Genomic DNA, 22,213 nt, shown 5'->3' on the forward strand with positions numbered 1-22,213 from the left:
CCCGCTCAGCAGCAGCCCCTCTCCAGGTGTGCCCCACCGCAGCCCTCCCCCCAAACCAAAGAGGCCGCGGGAGGCCCTCGTGGGAGGGAGAGCGCTCCCAGCCTTTCGCCCCTGTGATGGGATCTTTGCCCTGCCTTTCCACCAAACCGTAGCACTCGGGGTGGCTTGCAGGCACACCTGCCGCTGGCGAAAGCCACACGTGGGCAGGTGCCGGCGCCACATGAGCTCCCCCTCCCGCCCCACCAACTCCTTTCCGCAAACGGGACCCTGGTTCATGCAAGCAGGGGGAGAGGCCCCCCGCGAGCCCGCCACTGCCTCCTCCCAGACGGCTGCTGCGCCTGTTTGAGGTTGTCCCGGGGGCCCCGAGTCGCCGTTGCGCAGCGGGCCGCGTGAACGAGAATCGCTGGGGATGGGACGCCCTGGCTGGATTCTGCCCATTTCAGGCGTAACAAGTGTAGTGTAAAAATGCTTTTCTGCTCCAAGGAGAGGTGGGCCGAGCATGCCAAACTGATGCTTTCCCTCCATTTCTTGGCTGGTGAGCCCCTCCTGATGATTGTGGGGAAGGCAGTTCTTCAAAGCCGTGGGATTTGGGCTGATGGTTTTCAGTGAGTTTCTTGCTCTTCGGGGTTTTTATAAACCTTGAGCAACCTGCCTCTCTGCAAATCGCCACTGCCGGAACTTCTGGGGATGCCTCAGAGCAACACTGAATCACACTGGATTGTGCCCAAGGCATTGTGGGAAGTCGCATCGGTGGAAAGAAGTAGAGAGGGCCTGGGCTGCTAGGATTTCGAGAGACGGGTCAGGAGCAAGGTGGAAACCTCTGCCACCCCTCAGAGTGAAGCAAGAGAAGCTGCAGCGTGTTGGCTGGACACTTCAGAGCCACGCCACCCCTGCGAATCGGGCGAAGGGCCGTCCTCGTGCCCACAGGGGACGCCCATTGCCAGGAAATGCACGTGCGTGTTTGGGAGGGGTCCTGGGCTGGCAGAAGGCCCAGGGCCTTGCAGCTCGAGGCGCTCAGTCAAAGCGCCCTGCCAAAGCCCCCGAGGCCTGATTGCCTCCCTCGCCGTCTCGGCTGCCTCCTCTGCCGCTTGAACAAGAGCTGCAGCACGGCTCACGGGGCCCGGCAAGAGCCAGCGGAGGGCTCCCTTGGAAATGCGAGAGGCCCACCAGGCCTCTCCTCCATCTTGGCAGCTCGGTGGTGCTGGACAGGCAATTTTCCCACTGGATTCAGTGGGGAGAGGATGAACGGCACTCTCAGGACGTGGCTTGGAAATGCCTTGTACGATGGTGCTCAGGATCTCGAGAGGCAGGGGGCCGGGCGGCGCTCTTTCCTGTAACTGTCACGGATCTGGAACACATCATGGCGACTGCACTTCCCTGATACAACTCAGAAGCTGGGTTCGCACAGCATGCCAACACCCCCCCCCCCCGGGACTTTCCCCCATGCACTGAGGTGACGATTCCTCTGTGCCTGGCAGACGACCTGATGCAGCAAGATCTGGAGCGGCCGCCTCCCCCTTCGCTCTTCAGCCCTCCTGCAGCATCCCAGGCAACGTGGCTGGGGCACCGAGGCGGCTCCAGGCTGTTAATTGTTTAAAACGCTGGAAGTTAAAAATAGATTTTTTAAACAAGTTAGCAGTGGGTTTCAGGGTTTCAGCTTAGCATGTGTTCCCTGTTCATGCAGACAAGTGTCCATGCCAAATTGCAATGTTCTAACTCCTTGCTAATTACTTTTTCCAGATTTTTCAAAGCAAGAAGCGTGGAAAGCACCTTTCCAGCGGAATGGATGGATTTCAGGGTGGGTGCCCGTGTGACCCGGAGGGCCCTCACTTTCCCAAGGGTGGATAACACAAGGCCCAAAGGTCTCTGCTAGCAAACCCCCAAGAATCTGTAAAAAGTCCAGTTGGGGGACACCCCCTCAATTCGCCCTCCTTGCAAGCAGGATCTTGGGGGTTTTCTTTGCTGGGGGTGCTAGGAATTGTCCCCTCGGGTTTGCAATTTCCTCCATGCACAAAACTGGAGAAAAGGCGAGACCTGGGGCAAACCTGGTAGGGGCCGCAGGCTTGTGTTCTAGAGGGCCAAGCCTGGCTCCGTGCCTGCGGTTCCCCCATTCCCAAGCGCTCCCCTATTTCTAGCAGTGGGGAGCCTCTGCCGGGCACTGCAAGGCACCTGGGGCAGCCCTTCCTGAGGAGCGCAGTCCCCCAGTCATGCTTGACAAAAGCATGCAAAGAGGAGGAGTGATGTTTTAATTGCTGGGCAGACAGCCCCCCTCCAACACCTCTGGTCACCTGGGGGGGGCACCTCTCAGATGCCCACAGCAGCACTGGGAAAGGAGCTTTTGATCTCAGCGTCTGGGATCTCGAGGCGATGACAAGTCATGGCTGGCGGCAGCTGTGGGGAGAAGGGGAGGCCCTTCGAGCCGTCCCAAAGAGCTGCTTTGGTTCTTTGGGGTGCCTGGGAAACGTGGGGGCCGAGAGAGCCTTGGCAGAACTCTCCCCAAGCGCCAGGACACCTCTCTCGCTCCCTTTTCCCTCTCCTGTGCCAGGATCCGGGCTGTTCTGCGGCTTCACCCGATGCTCAGAACCAGAGCGCCCACCGCGGCATTCGCAGGGGCGGTCCCAGGCCCCGTGGGAGCTCTCGGCCTCCTGGCGAGCGGCAGCTGGGAGCTGGGGAAGAGCTCTACGAGGCTGGGCGCTCCTGCAGCACAAGCCTCAGCAGTGCAGGTCCTGCTGCCCGCTTGTGCAGCTACTTCCCACCTTGCTCTACGCAGCCCCCCCGCCCCGCCCCGCCCCGCCCTGCCCTGCCCTGCCCTGCTGTGCCATGCATCCTGCCTCGCCAGGCTGCCTCAGCTGGGTGGGTTTCCCTGCACACTGCGGTGTGGGCCCTGGCTGTGCCTCCCCTCTTGCCGTGTCTCCTGCCCACTCGCCCTCCCTCCAGGCACGGCCCTCTGCTTGTCTCCCTGGTTCCTGGCCTTTGGCTTGTTCAGGCCCTTGCCTGCTCCTGGAACGTTCTTCTGCTCCTGGCCCTGGCCCTGGCCCTGGCCCTGGCCTGCTCTGTGACTGGGACTTGGACTTGCCATTGAGCCTTGCTTTGGTCCCACCTCCAGTTCTCTGACCTGGTGCTGGTGCCCCGTCTTGTCCTTGCTGCCTGTGTCCTGGCTCCAGCACACAGACCCTCTCACCCGAGCAGCCCAGTCCTTGACGGAGCTGTACAGGTTTCCAAGCAGCATATAGCACAGTCAAGACCCCTTTGACCTGCCCGAGTGAAGAGCTGAGTCCAAACTGGAGCATGCCCTGCCTTCCTTTCATGCCAGGAACTGGGCCACTTCCAAGCTCCTCTTGCTGGCCGAGCCCCAGAATTGCAGCCCTGGTCCTTGCAGGACTGGTCCCAGACTCGGCCGCAGCTGCCAGGGCCTTCATGCGGACCACCGGGGAGCCCTGGGGCAAGGGCAGACCCTTCCTTCCAGCAGCTGCTTCAGCTGCGCCGGTTTTTAGTGGATCCCGCCTGCAGTTTGCCTGAGAAAGTGCCTGCTCCAGCGTGGATTTGGGGCGGCGAGGAATCCAGAGGGTACAAATTGGACCTTGCGAATGGTGGTGAAGGCGTCTCGCAGGCTGGGTGCTGGGCAGCCGGGAGTGCAGGGCCGGCTGTGCCTTCCCTGACGTCGGGCAGTGGGCATTTTGGAGGGCTGGGCCAGCATCTGGTTGGAGGGCCTCAGTGGAGGGATTGGCAGGCGTGCCCTGCTTGCCAGGACAAGGAGCGCTGCCCCTGCCTAGGTTCCTTTCAGGCATACCAGTGATCATTACCGGGACACAGGGATTATCTCGTCAGCCTCCTCATCAGAGGGTCTTTCTCAGCATCATCTGTAGTTCAGCAGAGCGCCTTCTACCTGCTCCGCCGGTGCCCGGTTGCACTCCTGCTCAGACAAGGAGAGCCCTGCTCCAGGAATCGATGCCTCAGCTCTCCAGACTGGATTGCTGCACTGGACTCTGTGTGGGGCTGCCCAGGGAGATGGTGCAGAAGCTGCAGCTGGAGCAGAAAGCCAGATCAGTAGCAAAGACCCTGAAGTCCGAAGAGAGAGCTTGGGCTATGGGGCACTGCAGAAACAATGCTAATAGTAATAATAGAACTGGTGCAGATCTACAAGGTCTTGTACTTGGGGCACAGGAATGGGCACCACAAGTACAGGTACAAGTGCAGGTTAGGGGACAAGTGGCTGGAGAGCAGCACTTGTGAAAGGGACCTTGGGGTGCCGATCGAGTGCAGGCTAAACAGGAGCCGGCCGTGTGGCATGGCAGCCAAGAAGCGTGGCTTCTAGATCGAGAGAGGTATTACTGCCACTCTGTATGACTCTGGTGCACCTGGAACCGGAGTCCTGTGTTCAGTTCTGAGCTCCTCATTGCAAGAGGGATATAGCAAGGTTGGAACTGGTGTAGCGAAGGGCCACGGGGATGGTGGCCGGCTTGCAGGGGGAGAGGTATGTCACTCACAGGTCTCATCTGAGTCTCCAGGTTGAAGGGACCATGCTCCCTCAAGCATGGTCTCTTCAGCCTGGAGAGGAGACTCAGATGAGACCTGTGAGTGACATACAGGTGCATGTGGACGTGCTGTGCACAGGTGAGTAGAGACCCTTCCTCCCCCTGTAGTGGAAGAAGGGCAGGACACGTTCCAGTGGGAAAAAACTCAGGGAACCAAGATTTAGGCTGGATGCCAGGAAGCACTTCCTGACAGTCAGGACCCCGAGGGTGTGGAATGGGCTTCCACGAGAGGTGGTTGAGGCCCCATTGGTGCGGGTGTTCAAGGATAGGCTGGACATGCACATGGTGGGCATGTCGTGAGTGGAGCTGGACGGAGCCAGGGGTCAGACTAGATGGCCTGGGAGACCCCTTCTGACTCGCTCTGTTTCTATGTTTCTAAATGCTAACAGTGCCTGGAAGACCTGACAGATTTCTCCATGGTTGTTTTCTCTGTGCTTTGTGTTCTCTGCCAAAGCTCGGGTGACAAGCAGGGATGTCTTTGGCTCTCCAGCCATCTCAGGAACAGTAACACCAGCTGCCCTCTAGCCTGAAGTGCCTGGTCCTGCCCAACCTTGGAAGCCAAGCAGAGTTGGGCCTGGTTGAAATCTGGATGGGGGACTCAGTTTGTGAACTGCCCAAAGAGCTTCCGCTACAAAGGGGAATAGAAATGTAATAAATCAACACCTATTTTCAGCTCAAATACCAGTAGCGTGTGGTCCTAAATCCTAAAACTAAGCGGTCTCCTCAAATGTTGGAGGCAACTGAGGCATGTGAGCCAGGGACAAAAGCCGTTTTGCCTTGCTGGGTCCCTTCGGGCTCCTTCCTCGCTGTTCACAGCTGCCTGGAGCTTCAGCCCGGCCTGCTTCTTCCTGTCCTGGTCTGTGCTTCCTGCTATCAGAGCACTGGCATGAGCATCAGACCACAGCTCCTCTTTCTTAATCATTACAAAAATACATTGCATTGATTTCGTTTCCTTGCATTCCTCTCTGCCTTGGAAGCTCAGAACCCCTTCTGCAGAGCTCTCAGCCCTTCCCAGCCTGCTGCTGATCAATTCCACTGCCTTGCTCCCAGACTTTTCAATGGGCCATTCAATAATTGCACCGCCAGGAAATCGATGTTTAAAAAATAGGTTGAAGCTAGAACTTAGTAAAATACACAAAGCAGTAAGTTCAGGGAAATCTGTGTTGAAGCTCATGGAGCTGGCCGGCCCAAGCAGAACCCCAGTAAACACAAGCTTTTGCTCAGGAAATGGAGCACAAGCTTTTCATACCCTCCAGAGCTGCGAGTGCATAGCTTACAGTGGGGAAATCATTCTGAAAACAAAGTATTTAAAAGAGCGATAGAAACTGCCAGTGAAAGATGAGGAAGACCAGTTCAAATCGAAATGTGAAAACCTTCCTTTCTCAGGATTGCTGGGCGAAAGTAGAAGTGTGTGTGTGAACGAAACTACCTACTTTAGAAGTACTGAGCATATTGCCATCCGAGGCCAAATACTGAGTGCTTTGGGGGCAGCTCATGAATGCACTCATATTTATATGCTGTGCTATGCTATGCTAGTCGCGAAATCGCATCCGACCCACCGCGACCCCATGGACAACATTCCTCCAGGCTCTCCTAAGCTCACGCCGACTGCTTCAGTGACTCCATCCAGCCACCTCATCCTCTGCCGTCCCCTTCTTCTTTTGCCATCCATTGTTCCCAGCATAAGGCTCTTCTCCAGGGAGTCCTTCCTTCTCATTAGGTGGCCAAGGTATTTGAGTTTCATCTTCAGTGTCTGGCCTTCTAAGGAGCAGTCAGGGTTGATCCCCTCTAGGACTGACCGGTTTGATCGCCTTGCGGTCCAAGGGACTCACAGGAGTCTTCTCCGGCACCACAATTCAAAGGCCTCAATTTTTGGTGCTCAGCCTTCCTTATGGTCCAACTTTCAAAGCCATACTTGCAGCTGGGAAAACCATAGCCTTGACTATACGCACTTTTGTTGGCAGGGTGATGTCAATGCTTTTTAGAATGCTGTCTAGATTTACCATAGCTCTTCTCCCAATTTCTTGGCTGCAGTCCTCGTCTGCGGTGATCTTGGAGCCCAGGAAAATAAAATGTGTCACTACCTCCATTTCTTCCACATCTATTTGCCAGGAAGTGATACGACCAGATGCCATGATCTTAGTTTTCTTAATGTTGAGTTTCAAACCAGCTTTTGTGGTCTCCTCTTTCACCCGCATCAAGAGGCTCTTTAGTTCCTCTTCACTTTCTGCCATGAGAGTGGTATCATCTGCATATCTGAGGTTGTTGATATTTCTCCCAGCAGTCGGAATTCCAACTTGTGATTCATCTAGCCAGGCCTTGCGCATGATGTGCTCTGCATTTAAGTTAAATAGGCAGGGCAACAGTATGTAGCATTGCTGTCCTCCTTTCCCAGTTTTGAACCAATTGGCAGTTCCATGGAAGTTCCATGTCCAACTCTAATTGTTGCTTCTTGACCTGCATACAGCCTTCTCAAGAGACAAATAAGATGGTCTTGTACTCCCATCTCTTTAAGGACTTGCCACAATTTGTTGTGATCCACACAATCAAAGGCTTTAGCATAGTCAATGAAGCAGAAGTAGATGTTTTTCTGGAACTCCCTAGCTTTCTCCATGGTCCAGCGTATGTTGGCAATTTGATCTCTAGTTCCTCTCCCTCTTCGAAATCCTGCCTGTACTTCTGGTAGTTCTCAGTCCACATACTGCTGGAGCCTAGCTTGTAGGATTTTGAGCATCACTTTGCTAGCATGTGAAATGAGTGCAATGGTGCGGTAGTTTGAACATTCTTTGGCATTGCCCTTCTTTGGAATTGGAGTGTAAACTGACCTTTTCCAATCCTGTGGCCACTGCTGAGTTTTCCAAATTTGCTGGCATATTGAGTGTAGCACTTTTACTGCATCGTCTTTTAGGATTTTGAATAGCTCAGCTGGAATACTGTCTCCTCCACTAGCTTTGTTGTTGCTCAGCCTTCCTAAGGCCCATTTGACTTCACATTCCAGGACCACCCCATGGTGGTTATCAGGAACATTAAGGTCTTTCTTGTATGGTTCCTCTGTGTAATCTCTTTCTTGTATGGTTCCTCTGTGCCATCTCTTCTTAATCTCTTCTGCCTCTGTTAGGTCCCTGTCATTTTGGTCCTTTATCATGCCCATCTTTGCATGAAACGTTCCCTTTATATCTCCAGTTTTCTTGAAGAGATCTCTAGTCTTTACAATTCTACTGTTTTCTTCTATTTCTTTGCACTGTTCATTTAAGAAGGCATTCTTATCTCTTCTAGCTATTCTCTGGAATTCTGTATTCAAATGGGTGTATCTTTCCCTTTCTCCCTTGCCTTTCACTTCCCTTCTTTCCTCAGCTATTTGTAAAGCTTCCTCAGACAGCCATTTTGCTTTCTTGCATTTCTTTTCTTTTCTTTTTCTTTTTTTTTTGTGGGGGAGGGGGTGTTTAGATGCAATCTCTTGTACATAGTTCTTCAGGTACTCCGTCTATCAGATCTAATTCCTTAAATCTATTTGTCACCTCTACTGTATATTCATCAGGGATATGATTTAGGTCATACCTGAGTGGCCTAGTGCTTTTTCCCTACTTTCTTCAATTTAAGCCTGAATTTTGCAACGAGAAGCTCATGATCTGAGCCACAGTCAGCTCCTGGTCTAGTTTTTACTGACTGTATAGAGCTTCTCCATCTTTGGCTGCAGAGCACATAGTCAATCTGATTTCTGTGCTGATCGTCTGGTGATGTCCAAGTGTAGAGTCGTCTCTTGGGTTGTTGGAAAAGAGTGTTTGCTATGAGCATCATATTCTCTTGACAAAATTTGCCAGCCTATGCCCTGCTTCATTTTGTACTCCAAGGCCAAACTTGCCTGTTATTCCAGTTATCTTTTGGCTTCCTACTTTAGCATTCCAGTCCCCCATGATGATAAGGACATCATTTTTTGGTGTTAATTTTAGAAGGTGTTGTAGGCCTTCATAGAACCGGTCAACTTCAGCCTCTTCAGCACCAATGGTCGGGGCATAGACTTGGACTACTGTGATGTTGAATGGTTTGCCTTGGATTCGAACTGAGATCATTCTGTCATTTTGGAGCTTGTATCCCAGTACTGCTTTTCCTACTCTTTTATTGACTGTGAAGGCTACTCCATTTCTTCTGAGGAATTCTTGCCCACAGTAGTATACATGATGGTCAAATGAATTAAATTCACCAATTCCTGTCCATTTTAGTCTGCTGATTCCCAAGATGTTGATATTCAATCTTGTCATCTCATGTTTGACCTCATCCAGCTTGCCTTGATTCATGGATCTTACATTCCAGGTTCCTATGCTGTAATGTTCTTTGCAGCATCAGACTTTCCTTTCACCACCAGATATATCTGCAACTGAGTGTCCATTTATTTATTTATTTATTTAAAACATTTCTATGTCGCCCCATCGCAACAAAGCCTCAGGGCAACTTTGACCCAGTCACTTCATTCTTTCTGGTGCTACTGGTACTAGCCCTCTGCTCTTCCCCAGTAGCACATTGGACACCTTCCGACCTGAGGGGCTCATCTTCCGGCGTCGTATCTTTTTGCCTTTTGGAGCTGTCCATGGGGTTTTCATGGCAAGGATACTGGAGTGGGTTGCCATTTCCTTCTCCAGGGGATCACGTTTTGTCAGAGCTCTCTGCTATGACCTGTCCGTCTTGGGTGGCCCTGCACGGCACAGCTCAGAGCTTCATTGCGCTACGCAATCCCCCTCGCCATGGCAAGGCATTGGTCCACGAAGGGGACTCATATTTGTACAATGATGCATAACTTTGATGGGCAACCACAGATGTGTTCAGCATCTCCCATATGTCCACGTCAGCATGGCCAATGGCCAGAGATTTTGGGACCCGTGGTCTAGGACATCTGGAGGATATCGGGTGCTCTGCCTCTGCATTACAAGCTGGCCCTTGCTAGAGACCCAAAAACACACGCAAGCGGCAAGTGCCAGGGTTCCTTGGCAGGTAGTTCTGTAGCTGAGAGTTTGAAGATGTAAAGGAGACCGACTCTTCCTGGCACTGGCCTTGTTTTTGCTGATGCTGGGAGGCAAGCTCTTGGGTATTTATTTAAAATGTTTGCATCCTGCCCTTTACAGTGTCTCAGGGTGGCGATAGCATAAATGAGTAAGACACAGCATCACAATAATGTATAAAATCAACATTAATACAATACTAACTTTTAAAAAGCTGGGAAAATAAAAAGGGTTTGGCCTGGTGCCGAAATGAAAGAAGCGTCGGTGCCAGGGGTGCCTCTCCAGGGAGCCCATTCCATGGCTGGGGCAACTGCAGAGAAGGCCCTTCCCTGGGTAGTCACTCTTCAGATCTCCTTCAATGGGGGCTCCCGAAGAAGCACCTCCCGTGCAGATCTTAGGGGCCGGGCAGGCATATATGGAAGGAGGCGCTTGCCTGGACACGGGGGGGACTCTGCTTCTCCCCACATTCCTGCTTACATCACCAGCAGCACGGAGCAGTCTGGACTGGGCCCCAGCCTGAAAGCAAGGTCGGAGCTGGCCTCGCCCCCCTCACTGGGCGGCTTGTGCCAGCCACCCGCATGGGCCTCCCTGCCGAGGCACCGCTGCAGAGTGCTCGGCCCTTTCCCGTGTAGCTTCCAGCGCTGCTTCTTGCAGGAGGCCTGAGGAAAGGCAAAAGTGCTGCCTCTCTCCACTGTGGAGCAGTGCAGGGTGGCCTCTTTTACGCAGAGCATTCCTGCGTTTGGAGACCGGCCTGGTGCTAAGGGTAAGAAGAACTGGGCACCTGCTGTGGGCTCGCTCCCCAAAGGGGGCCCAGGGACACGGCCCCGCCAGAGTTGTCCCTGCACGTTCTCCTTGCAGCCTGCTTGCTCGCCTGCCTCTGGCTCTGGGGGAGGAGCGGTGGTGGTGGAGAGAAGGAAGCGCAGGAGCCGCTGTGGCCTCTTTGCCACAGGGGCTCTGCCAGCCCTGCCAGCAAGCAGCAGCCGTGGCAAGGCAGAGGAGGCGAAGCCAGAGTGGCTGGGGGCCGTGGCAATGCGGCCCCACAGAGAGCGGGCCACGGACGAGGTCTTCCTGGGCCCCACGCCTGGGCGGCAGCACGTTGGAAGAGGGCCTCCCTCAGGGGTTGCCCCCTGTTCAAAAGGCTGTCAAATGGTTTCGCCCTGAATGCCTCTAGTCCACCCACCTCTCTGGGCCGCTGGTTCCCCTGCCTTGTTGCTCTGACCGTGAGGAAGCTTTTTGTGATGTCCGGCCTGAACCCGGGTTGTCTCGACTTGAATTGTTTATTCTGTGTCCGACACTCCGGCATCAGCAAGAAGAGATCTTGACCTTCCTCTTTGTGTCCGATCTAGCGGCCAATTTTGCATCCACCGTATAGTTCTTCTATGCAGTCCACTTTTTGCTAATTTGCTTATCTGAATATTACCTGTGTGGCATTATGTTGGAAGCTTTGGTAAAGTCAAGGTAGATTATGTCTACAGTGTTCCCTCTGTCCCTTTGGAAAGTTACCCAGTCAAAAAAAGAGATTAAATTAGTCTGACAGGACTTATTCTTGATAAATCCATGTTGTCTTTTATTAATCACTGCATTTTCTTTGAAATGGGTGCAGATTTCAAAATTTTTTGATTTTTTTGTTACTCTTTCTGACAGTCCCGGGTATTTGCAAAACTCTTCCAGCACCATGTTCCAAACCCTTCCATTTTCTTCCTGTCCACTTTCTTATCCATACATAGTGATCAGGAATGCAGTAGCATGGCTGATCCTGAACTTGATCCTCCGTGAAACCTCTTTAGCCTCCGTCTTCTAGTTTCTTGACTGCAGTCTCCCTTTGAATTGATGACTGAGCTGAGGAAAGGAAAATGTTTCACAATCTCCATTTCTTCATTGTTGACAGTAAGGTTCTGTCATCCTCTGATTTGCTGTGATTTAGGAGCCTGCTAAAAAGCTATCTCTTTACCCAGGTCTTCTGTGACTGGTTTAGGAGCCTGCTAAAAAGCCATCTCTTTACCCAGGTCTTCTGTGACTGGTTTAGGAGCCTGCTAAAAAGCCATCTCTTTACCCAGGTCTTCTGTGACTGGCTCTGCTTCTCAGCTTGCTCGTGAGTTATGGAATCCTAGAATCATAGAGTTGGAAGGGGCCCAGAAGGCCACTGGGAATGATGCCCCTGCCCCATGCAGGCCCCAGCGTGGCTGTCCAGCTGCCTCTTAGATGCCTCCAGGATGGGAGAGCCCACCCCCTCCCGTGGAAATTCATTAAGACGTCTTGAGAATTCGATATGAATGTTTTTATGAACACTTTATGCAAATGTCTTGCATTAATTACAATGTATTTCATGTTTTTTGTATATTTCAGTCATTGTTTGCCAGCTGATTAGACATATTCTTCAGATATGGTAAATATTCCATGTACAGCTTATACATGAATGGACCGTAGAAACATGGACTTCAAGTATGGATTTCATTTGGTCAAGCGTTCCATACTGCCTGACCATGAAACTCAAAAGGAAACCCAAGCATTGCATGAAGTCTGTGCGTGCGAGCGTGTGTGCGCGGGCGCGTGCCTTAAGAGACCTTTCAGAACTTTCGATTGCATCTGAGTCACGACCTGATGAAAGATTGAAGGTGCTGGACATGTTTAGCCTGGAGAAAGATTGGGCTGAGGAATGGAATGAAGAACATGACGACTTCTTTCAAATAAATAAAAAGAAGCTTTTACACGGGATTGTAACACTTCTCCAGTGGCCTCATATGTGCGATATTTTATTTTGTAGTCTTTTAGATCCCAAAATCAGAGCCCTGTAAATAACTCCAGAATCACCACTTTGCCAGTTGTGTTGATTACTGCCTCTCCAATTGCGTCCCCCACTTTCGCTGCCCCCGCCCCCTCAAAACTGCTCTTAGTGCAAAACCCTCACAACGCTTCCAGAAGGTCTTGTGCCTGATTCAGGTGTTCATGTACTGCACCAGTGATGGGCAAATGAGAGAAGCTTGAGCCTACTGAAATCCTACAGATCTTACTTCTAAACTTGGTTCTTCTGGCTCCTCTGCCTCTGAGCAATCTGTTTTCCAGTTTGGATGGGAAAAGTTGCACATTTCCCAAAAGATGCCGATTTTTTTTCAAAAACAATGATATTTCAAATGCACATTTTGTGAATGTGAATACAAGTTTGAGAATTTGTGAACATTTTCAGCAAATGCGCACTCCTGTTCCCGTTCAGGGTTGGAAGGGGATATTTTTCAATGGGGTGTGAACTGAAGTCTCATAATCCTACTGCTGACATCATGCCCTTGGTCCCGAGCTGCCCAGATGCATCTAGGTGGCAGTGGGAAACAGAATGCTTGGTTAGATGGACTCTTGGAATGCAGTCCTATGACCTCCAGACACTGTCTTGGGGAGCACAGGATGTTCTGGAGTCCCAGCACGGAGGTCCTCCAAACCTAGTGGTCCATATCTAGAGACCAAGATTCCACTCATACCTGATGTGCACAGAACTGCGCGAGCCCCTCCTCTTGGAGAGCAAACGCAGCTTAGAGGGGAGAATGGGATGTGCTGAAGGGAAGAGGCTTGGAGCAGCCTCCCGGTGCTGCTTTGCACGACCTGCTCAGGCCGCCCCACCCGCCCTCCCTGCTGCTTTCTTCCAGCGGCCCAAAGCTGCCACCCAGAGGAGGCGCATGGAGTGAGGCGTGGCAGCAGCTGAGGCTGCCATGGCCATGCCTTGCCCCATGCACAGGATGCACAGGATCAGCCCAGTGTGGTGAAAGTGTCGGGGGGGGGAGGGTTAGATTGCAGCCTTCAACGGATGCACTGCAGAAATGCTCACTGTTGCTGCATGCCGTCAAGTCATCCCTGCGAAGCGGTCGCTCCAAAGGGCTGTCCCTGACAGCCTGCTGACCTCTGGCCAAGTCCAGGCCGTGGCTCCCTTGATGGAAGGGGTCCATCTCGAACGTGGCTTCCTCGCCTCCTCCTCTTCCATGGACTTTACCTGGTGTGACTGTTTTCTCCAATGAGTCCCAAAGTATTCATCTGCACCGTTTTTGCTCCAGGAGATGTCCTGCTTTGATTTGATCAAGGACCCAAGTGCTTGTCTTTCTGTAAGTCCAGGGAATTGCCAAAGCTCCCCTCCAGCACGTTGAACACATCCAGTCTCTTTCTGCCTGCTTCCTCCCAGGCGTGTGAACACCCTTGGCCTCAGCTGCCAGTGAAACAGCCTCACATTGAATGATCTCTTTTAGTTCCTTCGTTGCTGCCCTTCCAAGTCTCCGTCTTCTTTTCATTTCTTTGCAGCACTGCCTGAGCGGAGGGCTGCAAAACTGTTCACAGCTTAGCTGCCTAGGAAGGCCTCAGCAGCCTATAAATGCATGCATAAATAAATAAAAAACATAAATGTCTGTTCCTTCACTGTTGACATTCCAGCTTTATGAATTTTGTTTTCTTGATGTTCAGCTGCAGTCCTGCTTTTGCACTTTCTTCTGTCACTTTCATCAGGAATCATTTCAATTAGTTGCTGCTTTCTGCGAGAAAGATGATTTCGCCCACATATCCTAAATTGTTGATGTATCTTCTGCCAATCTTCATTCCTCCTCCCTCTGATCCTAATGCAGCTTTCCTTGCAGTATGGTCTGCATACAGTTTGAACAGGTAGGGAGAGAAAAACACCCTTGTCTGATGCCTTTTCCTGAGGGAAACCATCCTGTTCCCCATATTCTGAGCTGACAACACCTTCTTGTCCACAAAAGCAGGATGCACATCATGGCTTCGTGCTGAGGCAGCCTGGTTTGTGTCAGGACCACCCAGAGCTTCCCGTGATTCACACACTCAACGGTTTTGCTGTGATCTCTGAAGCAGCGACTGTTCTTCTTCTAGAATTATTTGGTACACTTCAGTAGCCAGTGCATATTTTTTCCTTTCAGAATCCATCTTCAATGTCAGACATTTCTCACTCAGCACAGGGAAATTTTTTTTGTTGAAACTCCTTGAGCATCCTTTACTCACGTGGGAAATTCATGCAATGGTTCTCTGGTTGCTGTGTCTGCTTTACCGGGGATTGGAATTGAGCGTTTTCAGTTGTGTGCCATTGTTTTGTTTCCCATAGTTGCTGGTATTTTATTGTTAGGACTTAAACCGATTCAGGCCCTGATGCTTGGGACAGTCCTCTGCTCTGGGTGCTTGTTCCTTTCAAGCGCTTTCAGAGCAGCTTCCGTGTTACTTCCCTTCCTACTGTTGCAGGTTTTTCCTTGTGAGATTCTTCCTCGAACGAGGCTGTAATCAGTTTATCTTTTTGTGCAGTTCTTTCTTACTGAGTCATCTGATCAGGTAGCATGTACCCCACTTGGCCTTTCAGCTTTCCTAGTCTAGGGTTGAATTTCCTTTGGATTTCTTGGATCTGGAAGAGGTCCCTTGTTTTTTTCTCTCGTGCCGTTCTCTTCTATTCCTGGCCATTGCAATGGATCTTTTTGCCCCTCCATGACAGCCAGGGCAGGATGCTACTGCATCAGCCTGTAATTTTTCAGGTTTGCCACTTCGATGACAAGAGGAAGAATCTTTTGCCTGAGTCATTCCCAATGTGGTGTCCTTCAGATGTGTCTGGACTACAATTTCCATCACTTGCAATGCTGGTAATTATAGTCCCAATGCATGTGGAGGGCACCGGGTTGGGGAAGGCTGTTTTCTCTCAATGAGAACCAAGGTTCATCCTCATCAGAAACTATCGAGAACAGTGCTTAAATGTTGCAACCCTTAGGGCTAATCATGAGAGTTTGCAACCCAGAATGGGGGTAGCGGAAAGATGCCCATGGGGGTGATCAGAAGAGCAACTTCAGATAGAGGGGTGGGAGCTGCTTCCACATCACACAGAGGAGGATGTTTTTGGTTGGTTGTTGTGGCAGGTTGAAGGGCGAAATGGAAGGGAAAAGCACCCCAACGGGTGTCAGAAGGACACACATGGAGTGGGGCACCTACCCTGAGATTCCATTCTGCAGGCCAGAGGCAGAGATCACCTCCGGGCGTCTTTAGCAGAAGCAAATGGGAGGCTGATGCAAGCAGAAAGCACATGGATGCGCAGCATTTTAGCTGGAATTCACACGTGGGATGTAGAGATGAATATTTCATTCCATTTCGTTCATCTGTGTCAAGAAATGCCCAAATTTATTCTTCTCATTAATTTCATTTCTTTATCTTACAATAGCCAAAGCTCTCTGGGCGGTTTATATAGATTAAAAGCCTAAAACACAACATAATCACATAATATAAAACCAACATGCAAAATATAACAGTATTAAACAATCAACAGTAAATCTGAGAACCCATTAAAAAACCTTATGTGCTGGCAAATGCCTGGAAACAGAGGAAAGTCTTCAACTAGCTAATTAGCAGGAAGATGCTAATGTTGGCACCAGGCAAACATGGCCAGGGGTTTCCACTGAAAAGGCCCTTTCACGAGAGGCATCCTGGACAAGGGTCTGAGATGAGGGGCATGAATGGGATGGATAGAACTTGAGGGGTCTCTCAACGCAACGCACGGAATGTGGCAAGCGGGCCTTCGAGGGCCTGGCCATTAAGGACTGGCTGGGCATCTCTGTGCTGACTTCGGGTCGCTGCCTCTTTTCTCTGTCATGTTCCTCATCTTAATCAGCTACACGGAGAGTGAGCACAACAGCGTCATCTCCATGTGTGGAGTAGTCACAGTTATTGAATTTTGCTACTGCAGATGGGCAAGCATTTCATTTTCATTTATTTTAAATAACAATGGTTTGTAGCCATGGCTTTCTCTGTAACCGGAATGGCACAAACTGGAGATTTTTTAAAAATCCAAATGCAGGAGTGAGCCAGCGTATAAATTTATCCATCCCTGGATGCGGTCATTCCAGCAGGCCTAGAAGGTTTGCCGTATGACTCTGCTTAGTGGGCTGGCCTGTAGGAGGTGTATCAGGAAGCACCTAGCCGGATGCAGAAGCAACCTTGGTCAAATTTCAATTCTGAGGGATTTAAGGCTTAAAGGAAGACCCAGCTTGCATGGTGCCACTGTCTCCAACTGGTACCTTTCAAGTACACTGGAACGCAACTCACATAATTCCATTAATTCCCAGTTGGAGTTGCCTGAGGCATCAGGCTAGCTGGGAAAGAGACAGCAGGGAAGGATGGGGGCATCCAAGGAATGAAGGCGGGTGGCTAAGCAAGCACAGTGGAAACCTGCAGACTTGCTTTTGCAGGCAAGTAGCTTAAACACTTTGCTTTGGATTGCTTCATTATGCAGTTTGCAAGGCAGGACAGATGCTGGAGGGGTTTCCCAGGACTGCCTTCTGCACAGTGCTGGCCAGCGTTAGCTCGAGCATTACTGCCGTTGTTGGCGAAAGGTCCTCTCCCAGTGTCGCCTTCAAGTAGATGCCCTGCAGGACTTTCTCCATCATCTCCATCACCAGTACAGATATGTTTCTTTTCTGCCTAAACCTGAATTGGGTGGGTGCCTCTTAGTCTGGTGTCTCTGCCTTGACCCCTCCGCCTTGTGTGTCCTTGCTCAGGGAAAAGCCTGGAGAGACGGTCTGCCCTCTTGGCAGCACTGTTCCTGGCTTCTCACGCTCTGAACCCCCTTTCAGTGCCATGGGTAAGGCTAAACACTTTCCATGTTCCAGTCTGAAGAAACTGAAATTGCAAAAGATGTCGCATCCCTCGGCTCAGCCACCGTCACTGAAGATGGCAACCAAGAAACACAGAGAAGGCTGAGACTTGGAAGGGCAGCAATGAAGGAACTAGAAAAGACTGTCAAGTGAAAGGATGTGTTACCATAGAACAAGGCCAAGGTCATCCACGCCATTGTATTCCCAGTCACTGTGTATGGAAGGGAAGAAAATGGATTCATTCAAGGCATGGTGTTAGAGGAGAACTTTGCAAATACTCCGCCTGGACCAACAGAAAGATGAGCAGGGGAGTTTTAGGTCAAATCAAGCTAGAACTTTTTTTGGAAGCAAAAATGATGGAACTGAGCCTGTCATACTCTGGGCGCATCCTGAGAAAGCAAGACTCGCTGGAGAACACAGTCATGCTAAGGAAAGCCGAAGCATCACGGATTGATTCCATAAAAGAAGCGAGGCTTCCAAGCGCTGAGAGGGCTCAGGCTCTGTCTGTAGCAGAGGTTGGAGGAACTTATCAAGGGCACCTGCTACCGAGTCACACCCACGGCTCCCCTCCCTGAGTATCGCTGATGGCAGCTGCTCACCAGGGTTCTAACCAGAGGTCCTTCCCAGCTCCAGCTGGGCAGCCCAGTGATCAAAGGCAAAGCTGGGGCTCCACCTCTGCCATGCCAAAACTCGGCTTGTGCACACAGCTGTTTCTGTTTTCACCATGGCTGCTTTTGCATCTTTCCTGACACTAAAGTAGGACTTGCATGTCGGCAGTACAAGAAAAGGGTTCCCACTACAAATCAGCCCTGGTATTGGACTTGGAAACAGAATCATTTTTGCAAAGCTCAGAAAATAGCTTGGTTAAGCCCTGCTCCAAGCCTTGACAGAATGTCATGGGGACGGAAGTATTTGATCCATCACATAGGCTTGTGGCAGGTAAAAGAGCAGCAAGAAAGGCACATCTATGGAAGGGGGGCAGGATTTGGAGGTGGGAGGAAGGCTTACATCCCTCTTCCTCTTGGGCTTTCATTCTGAGCCAGAGAAAGCTTAGGCAACCACTTTCGGCTCACTGAGTTCCATATTTCTGAGCAGAGAAGCATGCATTCCATCACGCTCGCTTGTTCCCACTGGTGGAAGGGCTTGCACTGCGTTCTCCTATTCTGCAGAGCCGGCCCTCGTGTCTCCACTTGGGCCATCAAGGATCATGACCAGGACAGGCCCATTCCCACTGCTGCTTGTTGGTCTCATCCTGAAAACCCTCTCCATCCCTGCAAGCCCGAGTTGCCGAAGGAGCTGTGGGAGCGATCTTTGGTGGACCTGCCCCATAAGAAGAACAGCGTCCCTTCCCAAGCCCCACGGGAACCAAGCCTGGGGCCTGCAGTTGGCAGCGCGCCGTGACGAAGTTCTCCACGATCCATCCCTCCTCGGTTTGCAGGCTCCCTCTTGTGCTTGGCCCCACCCAGTGAGCCCGGCCCACGGGGGTCTGCAAGCTCCCGCACGGCTCCCGTTGCGCAGCCAGCCACCTCCTTCCACACCATGTCCGGCGCAAGCAAGGGCTGCCGGCCGTGCATGTGGAAGAGGGACGCCACACCCGCCACAGTCATGTGGGGCTTGCCGGCGAGGGATGCTCCACACACGTCCAGGATGTCAGACTCATGGCCCCAGAAAGATTCCAGCGAGCCAAAGCAGGGAATCCCGTTGATTCCCACCTCCAGAAAGGATTCCTCACACAGCCCTAAGTTGGGCAAGTCACGACGAGCCGCTGCCCATCTTTTCAGCTGCGCAAGATGCTGGTGGGAGAAATGCAGGTGGGGGAATGTTTGAGCCAGTAAGCCAGCTGACCCTAATCTTGTGCCCCCGAACGCCCTGGATCACAACCCTCAGCTATCATTATATATATGTATTGCTGTTTAGTCACAAAGTTGTGCCCAACTCTTCATGACCCAATGGACCATAGCACCCCAGGGCCCCTGTCCTCCACTGTTTCCTGGAGTTCACCCGATCCATGCTCATGACAGCAGTGACACAACCTAACCACCTCATCCTCTGCCACCTCCTCCTTCTTTTGCCCTCAATTGTTCCCAGCATTAGACTCTTCTCCAGAGAGTCCTTCCTTCTCATGAGGTGGCCAAAGTACTGGAGTTTCATCTTCAGTACCTGGCCTTCTAGAGAGCAGTCGGGGTTGATCTCCTCTAGGACTGACCAGTTTGATCGCCTTGCTGTCCAAGGGACTCGCAGGAGTCTCCTCCAGCACCACAATTCAAAGGCCTCAATCCTTTGGCACTCAGCCTTCCTTATGGTCCAGCTTTCACAGCCATGCATTGTGAAATATATATATTTCATACATACATATGACCTTTTGCTATATTGGCTGTAGAAACTGAGAGGAATTGGAATGCAAAACATCTGGCAGGCACCAAAGCTCAGTTATTTTTTGAAATACACACTTCTCTGAATACTATTGTTCTCTAGTCAAAACAATGAGTACAAAATACATATGTCAGAAAAGCATGAACACAGAAATACACGCATTAGTGGAAACAATATTTGCAATTGCATTCTAATAGGAGAATTTGGAGGAATGGGAAATTGAAAGCAACATTAACAGATTCATCCAGCCCTAAGCAGCTGAACGCGGTCAAATGCAGCTGGTGCCCTGTAAGAAGACAGTTGACTCACCCAGTTCCTGCATCTGCCAGGAAGAGCTGGGATCAATAACGGAGAGCAATGATCTTTGTGTAACGTTAAATAAATCTGCCCAAATTGGAGGGCTGGCTTAGCCGAGGGCTGCAGGGAGCTAGGGCCACATCCATCTATTACGTTTTTAACCATTTCTAAGTAGTATCTATGTTTTTCTCCTGAATGGTGGACGTGTCTGCTTGGCCCTTTGCTGAACCTGCATCAGAGTTTCTCAGCCGCTCAGGCATAAAGCAGAAAAGCTGGAGTGAAATGAAGAACTCAAGGCCTGGCTTGGCTCGTTGAATCGCTGCACATGCAAGACGCCTTCCCACAACCCTGAAGCTGGACACCCAGTGACTTGGGCACCCCGGGCTGCCGCCGCCGGGGGAAGGGGAATCTTTGCAACCTCAGAAGCCTTGAAAACTTTACAAGCTGTGTGAAGCCTTGGAAAGAGGCTGCCCCTCACCAGCCTGCCCTCTCATAGGCAGGCACGAGGCACGGAATGGCTCAGACACTGGATCTGGCCAACTGGCCAGCGGGATGCATTTGCCCTTTGTCCCGGGCAAGCAGTGTTGTGTCCCGCAAATACGAATGAGACCAATGGACGACCAGAGTATGGTTTGAGGAGTTTAATACCTGCGCAGGGACCAGCCCTCTCACACAAGGATGGGATGAGTGCGGCCCCCAGTAGAGGAACAGCGGGGTTTTTGTACCTTTTTACAAGCAAATGGAAAGTTGTTATCGGCAGCCTAAGCAAGCGAGCATGATACAGAAGCTGAACGGTTTGTGGTTAGCCTATCCTTTTAAGTTTTGCGCCTTTGATAAGCCTTGCCCATCTTCTGAGAGAACACCCTGTGTGTGCCTGGGACAGCTGATAAGCCTCCTGTTATGCTAACTTTAGTACACAGCTGATAAGCCTCCTGTTATGCTAACTTTAGTACACAGCTGATAAGCCTCCTGTTATGCTAACTTTAGTACCAGGTGGGTCGAGCCTAACAAACAGCAAACCTGAGTGCGTGGGCCATCCCTCCGGGATGCAGTGCTTGTCCCCAGACCCACGACTGGCCAGACTGGTGAACCAGGAGAAGCCTTCTTTGGGGGATGCCACAGGGCCTTGGTGGTGGTGAATGTCCTTTGTCGAGGGGGCTCTGCCTTCTCCTACCCTGACCCTCCTCCTGAGTGTCTTGGCTGGGAGTCTTGCACCAGAGAAAGCCCAAACAAAGCAGGTGCAAACCATCTGCTGTAAGGTGCCCACTGTTCTCCTGAGCTAATACATTATAATGATATCCACACACGACAGGAAGAGAAATTAAATATTGACGCCCTCATTTGCACGATGGAAATCACACTGCCTGTATCCAAAGAAAAAAGAATGGTTGCAATGTTGGCATCCCGTAGGGATGGATGGATCTGTCGATCATGTGCTTGCTTAGATTGCTTAGGCCTTGTTTAGGTCGAGCTCATTCTGTTCCATTTCCATGTCTGTCTGTAATTTTAAAAAATGCATGGAAATTCATGCCTTGCTCTGCATGCGCCCCCTTTGCGAGTGCTTCCCCTGCTGTAATGCAGTGCTGCCTGCACGCTTCTCAAATACAAGCATTTTGTGCACACGCCCCCCCCTTACCTGTACATTTTTGTGCATATTTCTTTTCTTGATGAGCTGCATCACAAAGTTAGTAAAAGGCAGATTTTTTTATGCAGCTCTGTTTTGTCCTGCATATAAGCTCTGGAGGTATGAACTGGGTAAATCTTTTTAAAAATCACTTGATAGAACAAATTTTTCACTCATCTCTAGTATTCAGGTTTTGGATAGAAATGTTTGGGTTACCTTTAGCAGCCTGGGAATGAAGCCCAGTTTCTGGAGCATAAAATAGGCCTTCTGGGCTGCTTGCAAGAAGCCATCTCAAGAAACCGTGTCCATCGACCCGCCAGGTCGCACCAAATCTGCAGAAAAGCACAATTCCAAGTATAGCGGGAAGATCCACATATTGGAATTTTGAGAGGGGGAGCAGGGTAAATCAGGAGCCATAATTTGCACTGAGCTTCTGACTCCGGCTTGGTTCGCAGCCGACACAGTCTGCCCATTTGGGTGTCAAAGCTCGCCATGGAGCAGCAAAGGGAGGGAGGAGGAGAGGGCCCCGGCAGAGGAACGGTGGGGAGGGGGAGGCCTCACGCCCAGGGTGTTTGCCTCCATTGCAATGCACTGCCCGGCCTAAACCCAGGGTCCCCAGGACGCCCAGCAAGCGGGTTGCCCCTTGGACTCCCCTGCTGCATGACGCCTTCCTGAGGCGGCGAGGCACTGCTTGCGGGAGCAGGCCCAGCGGGCAGAAGAGAGGCCCAAGACGGCACGGCAGTGCCCCACACGAGGCACTGATCTGCACCCGGATTCCGCGCT

The sequence above is a fragment of the Varanus komodoensis genome, unplaced genomic scaffold, assembly GCF_004798865.1.
Source record: "Varanus komodoensis strain SLA01 unplaced genomic scaffold, ASM479886v1 scaffold44_3, whole genome shotgun sequence".
Lineage (NCBI taxonomy): Eukaryota > Metazoa > Chordata > Lepidosauria > Squamata > Varanidae > Varanus > Varanus komodoensis.